This window comes from Miscanthus floridulus, chromosome 17 (assembly GCF_019320115.1).
Source record: "Miscanthus floridulus cultivar M001 chromosome 17, ASM1932011v1, whole genome shotgun sequence".
NCBI classification, from domain to species: domain Eukaryota; kingdom Viridiplantae; phylum Streptophyta; class Magnoliopsida; order Poales; family Poaceae; genus Miscanthus; species Miscanthus floridulus.
In genome coordinates this window covers 70,792,198-70,807,847 of record NC_089596.1, presented here as the reverse complement: position 1 = coordinate 70,807,847, position 15,650 = coordinate 70,792,198, and positions in this window count along the sequence as shown.

Here is a 15,650-nt window from a genome sequence, read left to right as displayed (position 1 = left end):
AACATCTCTAAGTATAAGTTTGAAACCATCAGCAAGCTCTAGAGAAAGATCGCCAACGGCTTCAACTTCTGCTTGGACTCCATTTGTAACTTTAATGTGTCTTTCACTTCTTTCCGTAGTTCTCGTCAATCAGAATCCCTGTAAAGAATTAGCAATATGAATAGTTGCACCTGAGTCAATCCACCAAGTAGATTTCGAATACTGTACATATAGGGATTCATTTATGAACGTAATAATGTTCTCACCTTTCTTTGCCATGATCATCTTTAAGTAATCGGGACAATCTTTCTTATAATGTCCCATCTTCTTACAATAGAGACACTGGTCTTTCTCTACTGTGAACTTATTCTGCTGAGGCTGATGTAGCATGGGACCCTTTCCCTTTGACTTTGAGGAGAAGTTAGGATTAGTATTCTTTTTCTTGTTACCTTTCAGATAATTGATAGAGCCACCATTGGCAACTTTCATTCTCTTCTCTTGCACACACATAGCCATGAGCCTCTCCATGTCCCACTTCTCGGGCTGTATGTTGTAGTTGACAACAAAAGTGTCAAACTCTTTTGACAAGGAAGCAAAAATCAGATGGATAAGGAACTCTTCCTTGAGAGCCAGATCCATTGGTTTTAGCTTGGATGTCAAATTGCTCATCCTTAGTATGTGCTCTCTTATGTCACCATTACCTGAGTACCTCTCTGTCACTAGCTGCTTTATCAGCTGGGTAGCATATGTCTTTGAAGAGCTAGTGAACTGACTCTTTATTCTTTCGAGGTACTCGGTGACGGTGTCACACTCTAGGATTGAGCCCACAATTGTAGGCTCAATCGTGTTCTTTATCACAGCCAAACACTTCTTGTTAGCAGTGACCCACTTCCTATGCTCAAGGTCATAGGACATTCTTTGGGATGCAAAATCCCTCTCTTTTGTTGCCCAAGCGGCATCAGCCTCGTTTGTCTCCCTCACCGGTGCCACAGGCTCTGTGGGACACGGTGTGGTGACTACCCAGTCCACCTCAGCCAAGATGATAGCCAGGTCTATCTTTTTCTTCCACTCCGTGTAGTTATCACCTTTGAGAGTGGGGATCTCTTTGATACAACTCATCAAGTTGTATCCGCCTGAAAACATAATTCATATAGTGTGAGAACATAAATAATGACAACAATTGTATGCCATGATTCCAACGTTGGTCAAAATTAAAACATACAACTGTTCATACATTAAATCTACATCACCGTTGGGTAGAAATAGAATTAATGTATGACAAAGAACTCATCGTAATATTGCCATTAATCAACGTTGGCCAGAATAATAACAATACCATAATCAATTAAAACATATCCATTTTCAAAATTAAATTCTCCGGTTGGTTCGAATTTAATAATGAAAATAACATCTTTAAATACGCAGCGGAAAAATAAACTCATTTTCTTGAATTTTTTTTACCCACAGGGAAAAATACGTTTTCTATTTTCTATTGAGCCAATTTCAATTTTTCAATTTTTCTGGAAAAAGAAAAAACAAAAAATCGGCTCGCGGGCTCATTGTGACTTTCTTGGCCCAAAAATCGACAAAAGCCGGCTCGGCCCACCTCTCCGCGCGCGCGCAGGCCGCACCCAGGCCGCAACGTGGGCCTAGGCCGGCAAAGCTCCGCGTGCCCATGCGCCCGCCTGGGCCGCGATGCGGCCCGTGCATCTAGCGCCGTTGGATCTGATCGAACGACTGTGTAGTGTGGGGGTATTTACCCCTATACCCTTACGGCTAAGCTTGGGCCGGCCCGGATCGATGGGTTCGGTCCACCCAAAAGACGACGTGCGGCCCAGCCAACCTGATCGGAGTCCCGCACAAGGAGTCAAGGCGGATTTGGCGATCAAGCAGGATCCTGGTCGGTTAGAATAGGAATCCTTATCCGGCCACATATGGCAATTGTAACTGACTAGGATTGGTTTCCAGATCTGTAACCCTGCCCCTCGGACTATATAAGGCGGGCAGGGGATCCCTCTAAAAAACATCTCTCATTGACATACAGCAATACAAATCAGACGCAGGACGTAGGTATTACGCCTTCTTGGTGGCCGAACCTGGATAAAACCTCGTGTTTGTCTTGCGTCACCGTCTTGTTTGTGGCTTGCGCATCTGTCTGCCGACAATCTACTACCTTGGGCATACCCCTAGGTAGACTGCCGACCATATTTCGTCGATAGTGGCACGCCAGGTAGGGGGTGTGCGTACTGCTCTCCAAGCAAACAAGATGGTCATCGTCCCTGCCTCCATGGCTACACTGAACGGCCTCACGTTCACCGTCGGCCAGATCACCTGGACCACCGGCTCGATGACTTCATCGCCATGGCCACGGAGGAGGCGTGGATTCAGTCTGCGCCGACCACTACTTCACCTGCATCGGCTACGGCTCTGACCACGATGGGTACGGCTCCGACCACGATGGATCTAGCTCCGACCATGGTACATCTGGCTCCAACCACGCCTGCATCATCTTCAGCCACGCCGACAACTCGTTGTCCGCTTCCCCGCTACAAAGGGAAGCAGATCGACAACACCGACCTGCTCGACTCCATCGATCGGGTCGGCACCAAACTCGCTAAAACCCTAGCTCTGGTAAGTATGATTCAAAGTCAACCTAACGAGCAGGTAACCGCTCCCCACAACAGATCTACCTGACCAGCTCGGACCAGTCGTCCTGCATGACTTGGTACAGATCTCGTGGTCATATCTACTCCTAAAGGGCGCTCCGCTCGTCGCCAGCCAGCCTCCACGACGGGTCTCTGGCTCTCCGAGTACGAAGCCTCGATGGAGAACCACCAGGTCCAGCCCTATGGCCTGCGAAACGCTGCCTCCAGCTACACGTATAACCTACAACGCCGCTTGGATCTATGTTTTATGCACCGACCTCGGCTGAAGCCGCGTGACTTCGTCAACATGATCTGGACTGAAGATTATCAAGAAGGATCCGTCCACACAGTCCAAGAGGGTGACTCCAGCTCCTCGTCTGGCATCGCATCTAAAGCATCTGTCCACACTGAGCTTCAGCATCACAAAGACAACGGCGCCAAGTACGATCTGGATCTGCCAGACCACGCCCCGGGTTTTCACAATTCCCGTCTTTCTCGCCAAGACGAGGGGATTTGATCCATGTTGTCAGCAATGACGAAACCGCCAGTGGTTGCTGAAACAGAACAAGAAAGGACCACGCGTGAAGCACGCAATATTGACCGGTTTAATCGCCAACAAATTGAAGCTGAAGCAGACCAGGAGGCACGACGCATAAGGGTCTAGCCACGCGACCTCAACGATGCTTTCAACAGGGTGGGGGACAAACAGGTATTCAGGACTCCAAGTGCCAACGTAGTCATCGCCATGGCGATAATGCAACGGCTACCCAACACCCTGGAAACCCAAGCGGTTCGCGATGAAATACAAGCCTATCTGACGGCTGCCATGGCCTAGACCACAGAGATTGTAAATCAAGTCCGGGCTCCATCCGTCTCAGTCGAGTCAAGCCACAGCCGCCAGCTCCCATGTCGCTCACAGCCACTCAACCCACGTGGCTCGAGCAACAACGACCCATCAGACAACCGTCAAGGCAGAAACGGTGGCCACGATGGTGGTCAGGATGACAACCACCGTCGGGAGGACAACCGTCGCGACGTCCGGGACGATAATCGTCGAGACAATCGTGACAATCGCCGCGATAACCGTGGTCGCAGGGCTAATCCAGATGGCAATCGAGATCACCATGATGGCAATAACGATCTCCGCCATTACCTCGGTGGACGCGATCTGCGCGCTCGCATCAACCAAAGAGCCGACGATCGAGCATCCTACGAAAGCTATCACCGTATGGAGTATGACACCACCCACGGTCCGCCGGGTTTGAAGCAGTTTACTCCACATCTTCGCCAAGTCATATGGCCCAAGAATTTCAAGCTCGAGAAACTTCAGAAGTACGACGGCAAGGAAAACCCCGAATTATGGGTCATGCTCTACGAAACTGCGTGCAGATCAGCCATGGCTGACGAGCACGTCATGTCTAACTATTTCCCAGTCGCTGTTGGCCATGCAGGTCACCAATGGCTGGTCAGCTTGCCGGCGAACTACTTTGATTCTTGGCAGGAGCTTAAGCAAGCCTTCATCGACAATTTCATCGCTACTTGTGAACAACCGGGCAACAAGTACGATCTGCAACGGATCCGAGATCGGAAAGATGAGCCACTGCATGAGTACGTCCGGCGTTTCTCAAAGATGTGCATCAAGGTCCCATCAATCTCCGACAACGAGGCAATCGAGGCTTTCATCACTGGCCTCCGCTTCCACGACGCCCTAAGAGACAAGCTCCTCCAGAAGAGACCTAAATCGGTCACAGCACTCCTAGCCACCGCTAAGAAATATGCGGACACCGACGACGCTAAGAAGATAATTATTAAAGAAGCAGCAAGGGTTCCACGCTCCGACCACCTCCCACACCGCGATGACTACCGCGGCAACCATGGTCGGAACGACAATTTTGACCGCCGCAACCAGCGCAACGACTCCCGCGACCACCGCGACCAATGTAATCTGTGGCGTAACCGCCGCGACGATTACAGGAGCAAGCGTGCTCAGGAAGACGACGGCGAGGTCAATACCGTTAAAAGGGTGGCGGACGTCGTAATTACGAAGACGACTACGCCAAAGCATTGAAAGGGCCCTGCCAGCTCCATCCTAAGTCAAACCATACCATGGAGAATTGCCGCGTTCTCAAGTCTATCTATACGCGTCAACAGGCTCCAGAAACATCCGACAAGCCTAACGATGCAGGGGAACAGCGCAACAAGGATAACGACGACGACGATGCAGACCCTCGTCACAAGTACGTCAAGCCAACCGATCGTGTGCACACCATTATCGGAGGCAAAGTGTCCATCGAGACCAAGCGAGAACGCAAGCTGCTCGCCCGTGCTTGCTTGAACGTGGCCAACGTCGATAACCTCCTCGCCGATCCGCGGCTCCCTCCGTGGTCTCACTGCGAAATCTCTTTCAGCAGAAAGGACCAATGGACCGCAATACCTGAGCCAGGACATTTTCCCCTGGTCCTCGATCCTTGTATTAACAAGGTCTAGTTCGACAGAGTACTGATCGACGGCGGCAGCTCCATTGATATACTGTTCAAGAACAATCTGCCTGCCCTGAAGATAGCTTAGGCGGATCTTAAGCCATACGAGGCATAGTTCTAGGGTGTTCTCCCCGGAAAGAGCTCTACACCTCTCGGGCAGATCACGCTACCTGTACAGTTCGGGACCCTGGACCACTTCCACACCGACTACGTCAACTTTGTGGTCGCTGACTTCGACGGCACCTACCATGCTATTCTTGGTCGACCGTCGCTCACCAAGTTCATGGCCATACCTCATTATAGGTATCTGGTGCTCAAGATGCCTACCGAGAAAGGAGTCCTAACCCTCCGAGGTAACATGTACGCCACTTACACCTGCAAAGACGACAGTTTCAAAATAGTAGAGGCCCACGACCTCTCTATTCGCATGGCCGAGACCATGCTCGACGCTAAGAAGACCTTAGCCGACCACCTGGAGATCCCAGAGCTTGAGGCTCCACGCAAGAACATCAAGTCAAAGGAGCACAAGGTGATCCAGCTGGTCGACGGTGATTCCAGCAAAACGGCCCTTATCGAGGCCAACCTGGATCCCAAATAGGAAGACGCGCTCGTCGGGTTCTTGAGGAACAACGTGGATGTGTTCGCATGGAAACCTGCCGACATACCCGGTGTACCTCGGAACTTGATCGAGCACTCCTTGAATGTCAACAGCAAGGCCAAACCTATCAAGCAGAAGCTACAACGGTTCGCTCACGACAAAAAGGAGGCGATTAGGGTAGAAGTTACACGGCTTTTGGCAGCCAGATTTATCAAAGAAGTGTATCATCCGGAGTGGTTAGCCAACCCGGTTCTTGTACGCAAAAAGAATAATGAATGGAGAATGTGCGTTGATTACACTGATCTCAACAAACACTGCCCTAAGGACCCCTTCGGCTTACCTCGCATAGACGAGGTCGTAGATTCAACCGCCGGTTGCAAGCTCCTTTCCTTTCTCGATTGCTACTCTGGTTATCACCAGATCGCTCTCAAAAAGGACGATCAGATCAAGACGTCTTTCATCACGCCTTTCGGCGCCTACTGCTACACGACTATGTCGTTCGGGCTCAAGAACGCCGGGGCTACATACCAACGCGCCATTCAGGCCTGCCTCACAGACAAGATAAAAGACGACCTTGTAGAGGCCTATGTGGATAATGTAGTTGTCAAAACCAAGAAAGCACATACCCTTGTTGACAACCTAAAATGCACCTTCGCAGCCCTCAATACATTCCAATGGAAGTTAAACCCAAAGAAGTGCATCTTTGGTGTTCCTTCTGGTATACTGCTAGGCAACATCGTCAGTTACGACGGCATACGCCCTAATCCGGAGAAAGTCAAAGCTGTCTTAGACATGAAGCCCCCCAAAAAAGTGAAGGATGTCCAGAAGCTTACTGGATGCATGGCTACTCTCAGCTGCTTCATATCAAGATTAGGAGAAAAAGGACTACCGTTTTTCAAACTGCTCAAAGCATCTGAGAAGTTTGAGTGGTTGGAGGAAGTAGACGCTGCCTTCACGCAGCTAAAACAATACCTTACATCACCTCCGGTCCTCACTGCTCCCAGAGAAGACGAAACTCTCCTACTTTATATTGCGGCAACCAATCAGGTGGTCTCCACTACAATGGTGGTCGAGCGCGATGAGCCGGGCCACGCCTATAAGGTACAGCGGCCAATTTATTTCATCAGTGAGGTACTCAACGAATCCAAGACTAGGTACCCACAGATTCAGAAACTGCTCTACGCCATACTAATAACATCCTAAAGTTGAGACATTACTTCGACGAATATCGTGTGGTGGTCATGACCGAGTACCCTTTGGGGGACATCATTCGCAATAAGGATGCGAACGGGCGCATCATCGAATGGGCAATGGAGCTATGCCCCTTTTCCTTGGAATTTGCAGGCCGTACTACAATCAAGTCTCAGGCACTCGTCGATTTCATCGTCGAGTGGACAGACTTAAGCACGCCTGCCTCTCCGAGATCTGATGAATATTGGACGATGTACTTCGACGGCTCTCTCAACATTAACGGTGCGGGAGCAAGAGTTCTTTTCGTGTCACCATCCAAGGAGCAGCTCCGGTACGTCCTCAGGATTTATTTCCCGGCATCTAATAACGCCGCCGAATATGAAGCATGCCTGCATGGTTTACGCATTGCGGTTGAGCTTGGTGTTAAACGTCTCTATGTCTACGGAGACTCGGCTCTGGTCATCAACCAACTCAACAAGGACTGGGATACGACCAGCGAAAAGATGGACGCATACTGCAAATCGATAAGAAAGCTGGAAGGCAGGTTCTATGGCATCGAGTACATACACGTGGTCTGGGACAAGAACCAAGCAGCGGATGCGCTGTCAAAGTTAGGATCATCCCGAGCCAAAATCCCACATGGCGTATTCGTCCAAGACCTGCTCACGCCTTCCATCGAAGAGGAAGATTCCACGATCGACAAAGCTCTAGACCAGCAATTGGTGGCTATGGTTCCGGCGCCGAGCACAACCGAGCCACCTCCGACCACTCATGAGCTAGACTGGAGAACACCTTTCATAAAGTACTTAACAGATGGAAGCGGTTATACTGATCGGACAGAAAACGAGCACCTAATGCGTCGCAGTAAGCAATATCTGCTTGTCGATGGCAAGTTATGGCGTAAAAACGCAAAGGAGGAAATCTTGATGAAGTGTATAACCCAGGAGGAAGGCGAACATCTCCTGGACCAAATCCACTCTAGCTCCTGTGGCAACCACGCGGCCTCAAGAACACTGGTCGGTAAGGCTTTCCGAGCAGGGTTCTATTGGCCGTCAGCAGTAGCCGATGCAAAGAAGCTAGTCCACCACTGTGAGGGTTGTCAGTTCTTCGCCAAGAGAATCCACATACCAGCACATGAGATCCAGACGATTCCAGCCTCTTAGCCCTTCGCATGCTGGGGACTGGATATGATTGGGCCTTTCAAACCGGCTCCTAGGAAATTTACATGCATCTTCGTGCTGATTGACAAATTTTCTAAGTGGATAGAATACATGCCTTTGGTATAGGCATCCTCAGAGAAGGCTATCATGTTCCTCGACTAGGTCATCCACCGTTTTGGCGTACCCAACAGCATCATCACCGATCTGGGTACTCAGTTCACCGGGAACGCTTTTTGGGACTTCTGCGATGAAAGGAGCATAGTTGTAAAATATGTCTTGGTGGCGCACCCTAGAGCTAATGGACAAGTCGAGCGGGCAAATGGCATGATCCTGGACGCATTGAAGAAGAGGATGTACAGAGAAAACGACAAAGCTCCCGGACGATGGCTCAAAGAGTTACCAGCCGTGGTCTGGGGCCTCAGAACTCAGCCCAGTCGTAACACCGGCGTCTCACCATACTTTATGGTTTACGGCGCTGAGGCAGTCCTCCCACCAGATATAGCTTTCAGATCAGCACAAGTAGAGAACTTCGACAAAGGCAAAGTCAATGAAGTACGGGAGCTAGAAGTGAATAGCATAGAAGAGAAAAGGCTCGATTCTTGTGTACGTACGGCCAAATACCTTACTGTTTTGCGCAGGTACTACAACAAGAACGTCAAAGAGCGGTTCTTCGTGGTCGGGGATTTGGTCCTGAAGTGGAAGACGAACCAGGCTGGTGTCCACAAACTCACAACCCCATGGGAGGGACCCTTCATGATCAAGGAAGTCACACGACCAACGTCTTATAGGTTAGCTCACCTGGACGGTACGGACGTACCAAACTCGTGGCACATCGACAAGCTTAGACATTTCTATGCTTAACTATTGAGATATGTACTCCTCTTGTACTTTCGATTTACTTCAATAAAGCAATTATGATTTCTCCGACCACTCTAATGTGTCACTTCGAATTTTATGGTTATTCTAACTTAGCCAGTAAAAGCCAACCACCACTCCTTCTATGGTTTTCGAAGCAGGCCCTATCTCCGGTTCTTCCCAACGCGTGCATGGGATCCGCTCTCTACGTTACGGGTGATCGGTAGGCCCCCCTCGGTTTGACTTGTCCACGTCTACGTGTGCATAGGTCACCGTACCTTACACTCCGACCACATGGCAAACTAGGGTCGCACAAACTTTTTGGGATGATGTGTCGAGCAAAATGGTACAACTAAACAGAACGTTAACATGTTCTCACTTAGTTACACCAAGATAAAGTTTCAAGCTTAAATACGTTTTATACAAAGCAAACAAGCTTATAATGATATACAGTTATGTTATTACAAGCTTGCCTGAAGAGGCTCAAGTTTACAATAACACAACTATGTCCTCCTTCTACAGCTCTAAGCCTATTACATTGGCTGATCGGGGCGCGTGGCACTTACTGCTTGCTGCTTCCGATATCCTACTCGAGTCTCGGGGACTCTTGTGCTAGTCGAGCTAAAGGGGATGGCCCCGCCAGTGCCTGGCTGGTCGAGACCGCAGGCTTCATTGGTTGGCTTGCAACTGATGGCATTTCCAGCTGACTTGTCGATGGCGTACCCTATACAGGTGCTGTCCCACCTCCACACAGGTTAATGTCGCCAATTATCTTTGACGACAAGTCCAGCTGGGCCGTCCGAAGCTCCTCCACCTTGTCTGGGTCTACCTCCTTTGGGTACCCAGCCTCCAGGCGCTTGAGATCGATCAGGGGGTAGTGGGCACGCACCATGCTCAGTACATGGGCACCCGTGTACTCACCCGCCTCCTTCACGAACTCTTGGAACCATCCCCACGCTTGTCTGCATCTCTCGACCAGTCCGAGCTAGGGCGGCCTTGGCTCTTCCTCTGTGAGCGTCGGGTCGATAAGGTCGAGTACGGGCACAATGCCAGTTGCCACTTCTTGGCACCGGTTCTTCCACATGTCCTGCTCCTCGGTGGCCTCGAGGCATCGTGCTTTCCAGCCGTCACGCTCTTTGATCACGGCCTCTAGGTGCCTCTTGGCTTTGACTTTTAAAACTGAACACCGTACAAGACATCAAATGTAATGACCCGACAAGACAAGGCGGGCAACAGAATGAGAAAGGTGGTCTAGAATACTTACTTTTTAGTTCCTCCTTCATCTTGGTTGTGCGGTCCCGGAGTTCAGACTGGTCGCGCGCCAGTTTCTCATTGTCCTCCTTTAGGCGACAACATTCTGCGGTCATGCGGCTATTCTCCCCTTGGAGGCGGGTCACTTCAGCTTCTAAACATGCATTAAAGCTGTTACTGCCAACAATGCAACAACACAAGTCCTGCACTTGCTATGATAAGATTAAAACTTACTTGTTTTCTCCCGCTCTTTGTTATTGAGCTGGCCGACCAGGTTTTGGTTCTGTGCCTCTCGCTCTGTCCTCTCCTGGTCGGTGGCTTCAAGTTGGCGGCGCAAGCATTCCACCTCGGCTGCCAGTTCTTTATTGTTCGCCGTGATCCCCTCAATCTGGTCGAAGCACCTCTTTCGGCACTTTGCGGTCTTCATCAAGTCCTGCATATAGACAAGCCAAGTTAGACAGTTTGAGCACATAATAGGGTCAGGTGATCAAACCAGACATACCTGGACTTCTGTCACTAGATGCTTTGCCACTCGTTCAACTTTTAGAGTCTCTTCAACCTCTAGGATTTCTTTGTGCATAACCCACTCGTTGTTCTACCAGCGCGACACATATACATGTTGTCGCTTATCTTGGGGACGGCCCAGGACCTCTTCTACTTTGTCCTCTTCAGCCCCCTGTTCAGGGGGCGGCGCTGGTCTAGAGTCTGCAGTCTCCGAGACCACCATAGCTTTCCCACGAGCCGTTGCATCGTCAAGAGTGCTATGCGCCACCTCCGGCTGCTACTCCTCGGCTTGGTTTGATTCCCTTGGTGCCAAGGTATCCACCTCAGCAGGGTTAGTGCTCGGAACACTTGTACTTAGCTCTGCTATCTTCTCAACGAGCTGCTCGGGGACTGTCGTCGGGCCGCTCGCCTGCTGAGGTTCCGGCGGAGTTTCTTCTACAGGTTCCTCCACGGCTGGCTGCTGGGCAGTTTTTTTTGCCATTGTTGGTGAAGTCGTGCCGCACCCGGCTAGCTGGTCGGGATTTTCGGTGGACGCCGACCTGATACACCACGGAAGAGTTCAGAAGACAATAATATTCAATACAAATTACAAGCTTACATCAAAGTCATAGATACTTACAGCTTTGAAGCATGGAACGATGTGGCGAAGGAGCGTCTCCTCGATCACCCCTGCTCCGCGTGTTCGGTGGGTTCCACCGGGTCTTTCCCGATGACCGGTACTGGCGCCGGGGTTTGATGCTCGACACTTCCCTCGCCTGTCCTCTGTGTTGCAGTGGTCGGTGATGCGATCACTGCTGGCACAGAGGAGCCACCCTGCTCCATCGACCCCATTTGTCTCCTCCTCTTTCGGGGGACAAGCCGGAAGATGTCCGCATCCTCTGCTTCGTCGTCTGAAAGGGGGAAGATGGCTTGGCGTCGTTTGTTGGCAGCCTGACGCTTGCCAGTAGCTCTGGTCGATGCATCCTCCATAGCCTCGAGTGTCGCCTAGTGGACGTCGTCGGTCCTGGCGCTGGTCTGGGCGGCTGGGCCGGCAACTTGCGGCCAATCCACACCGGGGGGCGGAGACACGAACACTGCTGCCCGGTCACGACCATTACTCTGAGACACATAATGGGGACAATAGTCAATTTCTTATTACAACATGATTCTACAGTTACAAGGAGGCATCATTTACCTTTGGGGGAGGTCGGGCCAGCTTGAAGGCGTGCTCGATGTCGTTTAACCTGACGTAATTGGGATCAGCCAGGTTGAATAGCTCCCCAATCCTGGCCTTGACTTCTATCTTATCGAGCGCCTCTTTCTTGGTCCTCGTTGGATCATCGCTCCCCTAGTACTCGAAGCCAGGATGTACCCTCTTCTGGCAAGGCTGGATCCTTCGGCTGATGAAGTTGCCGACCACACTTGGGCCATCTAGCCTTCCCCACGGGATTATCTCGAGCAGTTCTGCGATCTGCTCCAAGTTCTCTGACTTCTCTGACCAGCTGTTTTTCTTCTCCGGAATCAGCCCCACGTCGCATAGGGTGATTGTGTTCGGCTCTTCACGAATGTAGAACCACTTCTTGTACCACTCGTCCAGTGAGGTGTTCCAGGGGCAGTGCAAGTATTGGGCTTTCATACCGTCGCACAGATTCAGGTAGACGCCTCCGGCTATCTTCGAGCCACCGCTCCCTTTCTTCCGCAGACAGAACAGGTGGCGAAAAAGGTTGAAATGGGAATGGAAGCCACCATAGGCCTCGCAGAGATGGATGAAGGTGGAGACAAGAAGAATCGAGTTGGGATGCAGATTGCAAATCCCAATCTCATAATACAAGCAGAGACCCTGAAGGAAAGGGTGCACTGGAACCCCAAAACCCCGTTTGAAGAAATCCTCGAACACCACAATCTCACCTGGTTGTGGGTCGGGGAAGCTTTCTCCTTTCGGCGCACGCCATCCCGCGAGTGCCTTGTTGTGAAGCACTCCCATGGTGATGAGGTCTTCAATGGTCTGCTCATTGCTCCTTGACTTCCACCACTCCTTCGCCATGACTCCGCCTTTCTTCTGGGCGTCTCTCTTTGCCATTAGTCTGTCCTTACTAAGGGGGTGGATGCGGTGGCGAGGGGATTGGCGATGATTTCCGGAGGAATAGGGTTCGGCAAGAGGAAGAAGAAGGTTGCGGCGGCGAATGACAATGGGGATCGGTAAAAGTAACTTATCAGATCTATATTATAAATAACAAAGAGCTCCGTCGTTTCGTCCGCCCGAGATTCTTGGGAGACGTGAGCATGCGCCACAGACGGTTGTTCACACAACCTCGAGATCTACGTCAATAAACGTGCCCCATCGTTACTAGTGTACGCGCCTCTTCGTTGATAGTGTAAGAGGGCCCACACTGACGCACCTCCATACAGGTGCCAAGCGACTGTTTGCCAGAAAAGAGCAAGAAGACAGAGTGACGTACTATACCCGTCTGCTTTTTTGACCAGACGTGTCAGACTGGACTTGGCAGAGAAAGGAGATAAATAAATACACCAAATAAATACACTAATGGCGTTCGTATTCTCGATGCTTATCTTGTGCTCAAGGATGGATCAGACTGCTACAATGTTCGGGGACTGCCCAGACCACTCCCGTGCTCGTGGACTGCCAAGACCACTACCGTGCTCGGGGACTGCTCCGACCACTGCCGTGCTCGGGGACTGCTCTGACCACTGCCGTGCTCGGGGACTGCTCCGACAACTGATGTGCTCAGGGACTGTCCCGACTATTGCTTGGAGAATGGTTCTCCTCGGCTACATGTGATTTGTACTCATATACAGTTGAGAGACATTTATTTAGACCTTGCTACAAGGCTCATACTTCGCCTTCCAGCAAGCTCGGGGACTACGTTGATACGATGCACCTGCCGGTGCATCTCGTATCGCCTATACAGTGATTGGATTCTTAACTTTGGTGGAAATTCTTTTTTAGACCCTAGCACCATGTGTCTGCGTCACCTACTACCAGGCTCGGGGACTAAGTGGGCACACTTCACCTTGCGGTGAATGTGTTTTAATCGACCCCTGTGCTTTGAATGATTGTAAGGATTATCAATGTGCTCGGGGACTGTCCCGACCACTGCTCGGAGAATGGTTCTACACGGCTACATGTGAGTTGTACTCACATACAGTTGAGAGACATTTATTTAGACCTTGCTACAAGGTTCATACCTCGCCTTCCAGCAAGCTCGGGGACTACGTCGATACGATGCACCTGCCGGTGCATCTCGTTTTTGTTTGTACGACAATTGGGTTCTCAACCTAACTGGGAATTCTTTTTAGACCCTGGCACCACGTGCCTACGTCACCTACTACCAGGCTCGGGGACTAAGTGGACACACTTCACCTTGCGGTGAATGTGTTGGTTTTTTCGACCCCTATGCCTCTGACGTTCAAGGACGCTATGCTTCAAGACCACTTACATTTCTTTCCAGAAATACAAGTGGGCACACTTCTCAGGACGGAAATCTTTTTCTTTTTTCTTAAGAGCACCATACATTCTTCGGACAACTTACTTCTCCGGCGATGATGGTGGTCAGAAATGTCAAGAACTCAAGCCTTACTTGTCGGAGAAGGTTGAAATGGCGTGTCTCAGCATAATACATGGTGCTCGGGGACTAGCTGTGGGGGTATTAACCCCTATACCCTTACGGCTAAGCTTGGGCCGGCCCGGATCGATGGGTTCGGTCCACCCGAAAGACGACGTGCGGCCCAGCCAACCTGATCTGAGTCCCGCACAAGGAGTCAAGGCGGATTTGGCGATCAAGCAGGATCCTGGTCGGTTAGAATAGGAATCCTTATCCGGCCACATATGGCAATTGTAACTGACTAGGATTGGTTTCCAGATCTATAACCCTGCCCCCCGGACTATATAAGGCGGGCAGGGGATCCCTCTAAAAACATCTCTCATTGACATACAGCAATACAAATCAGACGTAGGACATAGGTATTACGCCTTCTTGGCGGCCGAACCTGGATAAAACATCGTGTCTGTCTTGCGTCACCGTCTTGTTTGTGGCTTGCGCATCTGTCTACCGACAATCTACTACCTTGGGCATACCCCTAGGTAGACTGCCGACCATATTTCGTCGACACGAGGCGTCTTCGGGCGAACAAAACCGCCCCCCCCCCCGCCGCGTCGGCTGAAACCCTAACGGCCATTCGACCTTCTCCTCTCCCTTCCCTCTCTTAGCTGAGCAAGCCCGAGCGACGAGCAACGACGGCGAGAGCGAGCAGAGAGCCCTGATGCCGTCGCCGCCCCCCTCGCCGGCGTGCGCGCTCCCCAGCGAGTAAGCACGCCACCGTCGAGCGGCCTGGCCGCGGCGCCCCTGTGTCCTGAGTCCGGCGAGCAGCTCCCCTCGGGCTCGGCCTTCTTCTCCCCGCGCGCGTTCTGCACGACGGCGAGGTAATCCCTCTGGGTCTCCCTCTTCCCCTTTTCTTCTTCTTTGGTTCTTGTTTCCTCTTCTCGGTTTTGACCGATTGGGATGGGAATTAGGGTTAACTGTGTTAGGGTTAGGGTTTCGGGATGGGCACTGTTTATCTTCCCTAGAGGTACTCTACGGTTTTAGGGTTTGGCATCGCATGCTGAGCCCTCCTTGTCTTTCTTTTACCCAGTTAAGGTTTGGGTTAGGATAAACCCTCTTATTTTCTCATTTCCTTAACCCAGTTAGGGTTAGGGTTCAACCGAACCCTCTGTTCTTGTTAGATCCGCACTGGATCTAAACTTCTACTTCCTTTTCTAATCGGTTTATCCGTTCTAGATGTAAAACCCTAGAAACCGATGTCTCTGCTACCATTGTTATACTTATAGAATCACTAGGAGTAGATCTAGCCGGGGTGCTTGATGAATCAAAGACCTAGAACATGTTCTAATGCAACGAGAGAGAATCAGAGAGGGGTGGATGAGGGCTGACGAACCTGACACCGCGGAGGGGATGATCTAGAGACCGCCATCGGGTTCGTTGGTGAAGTC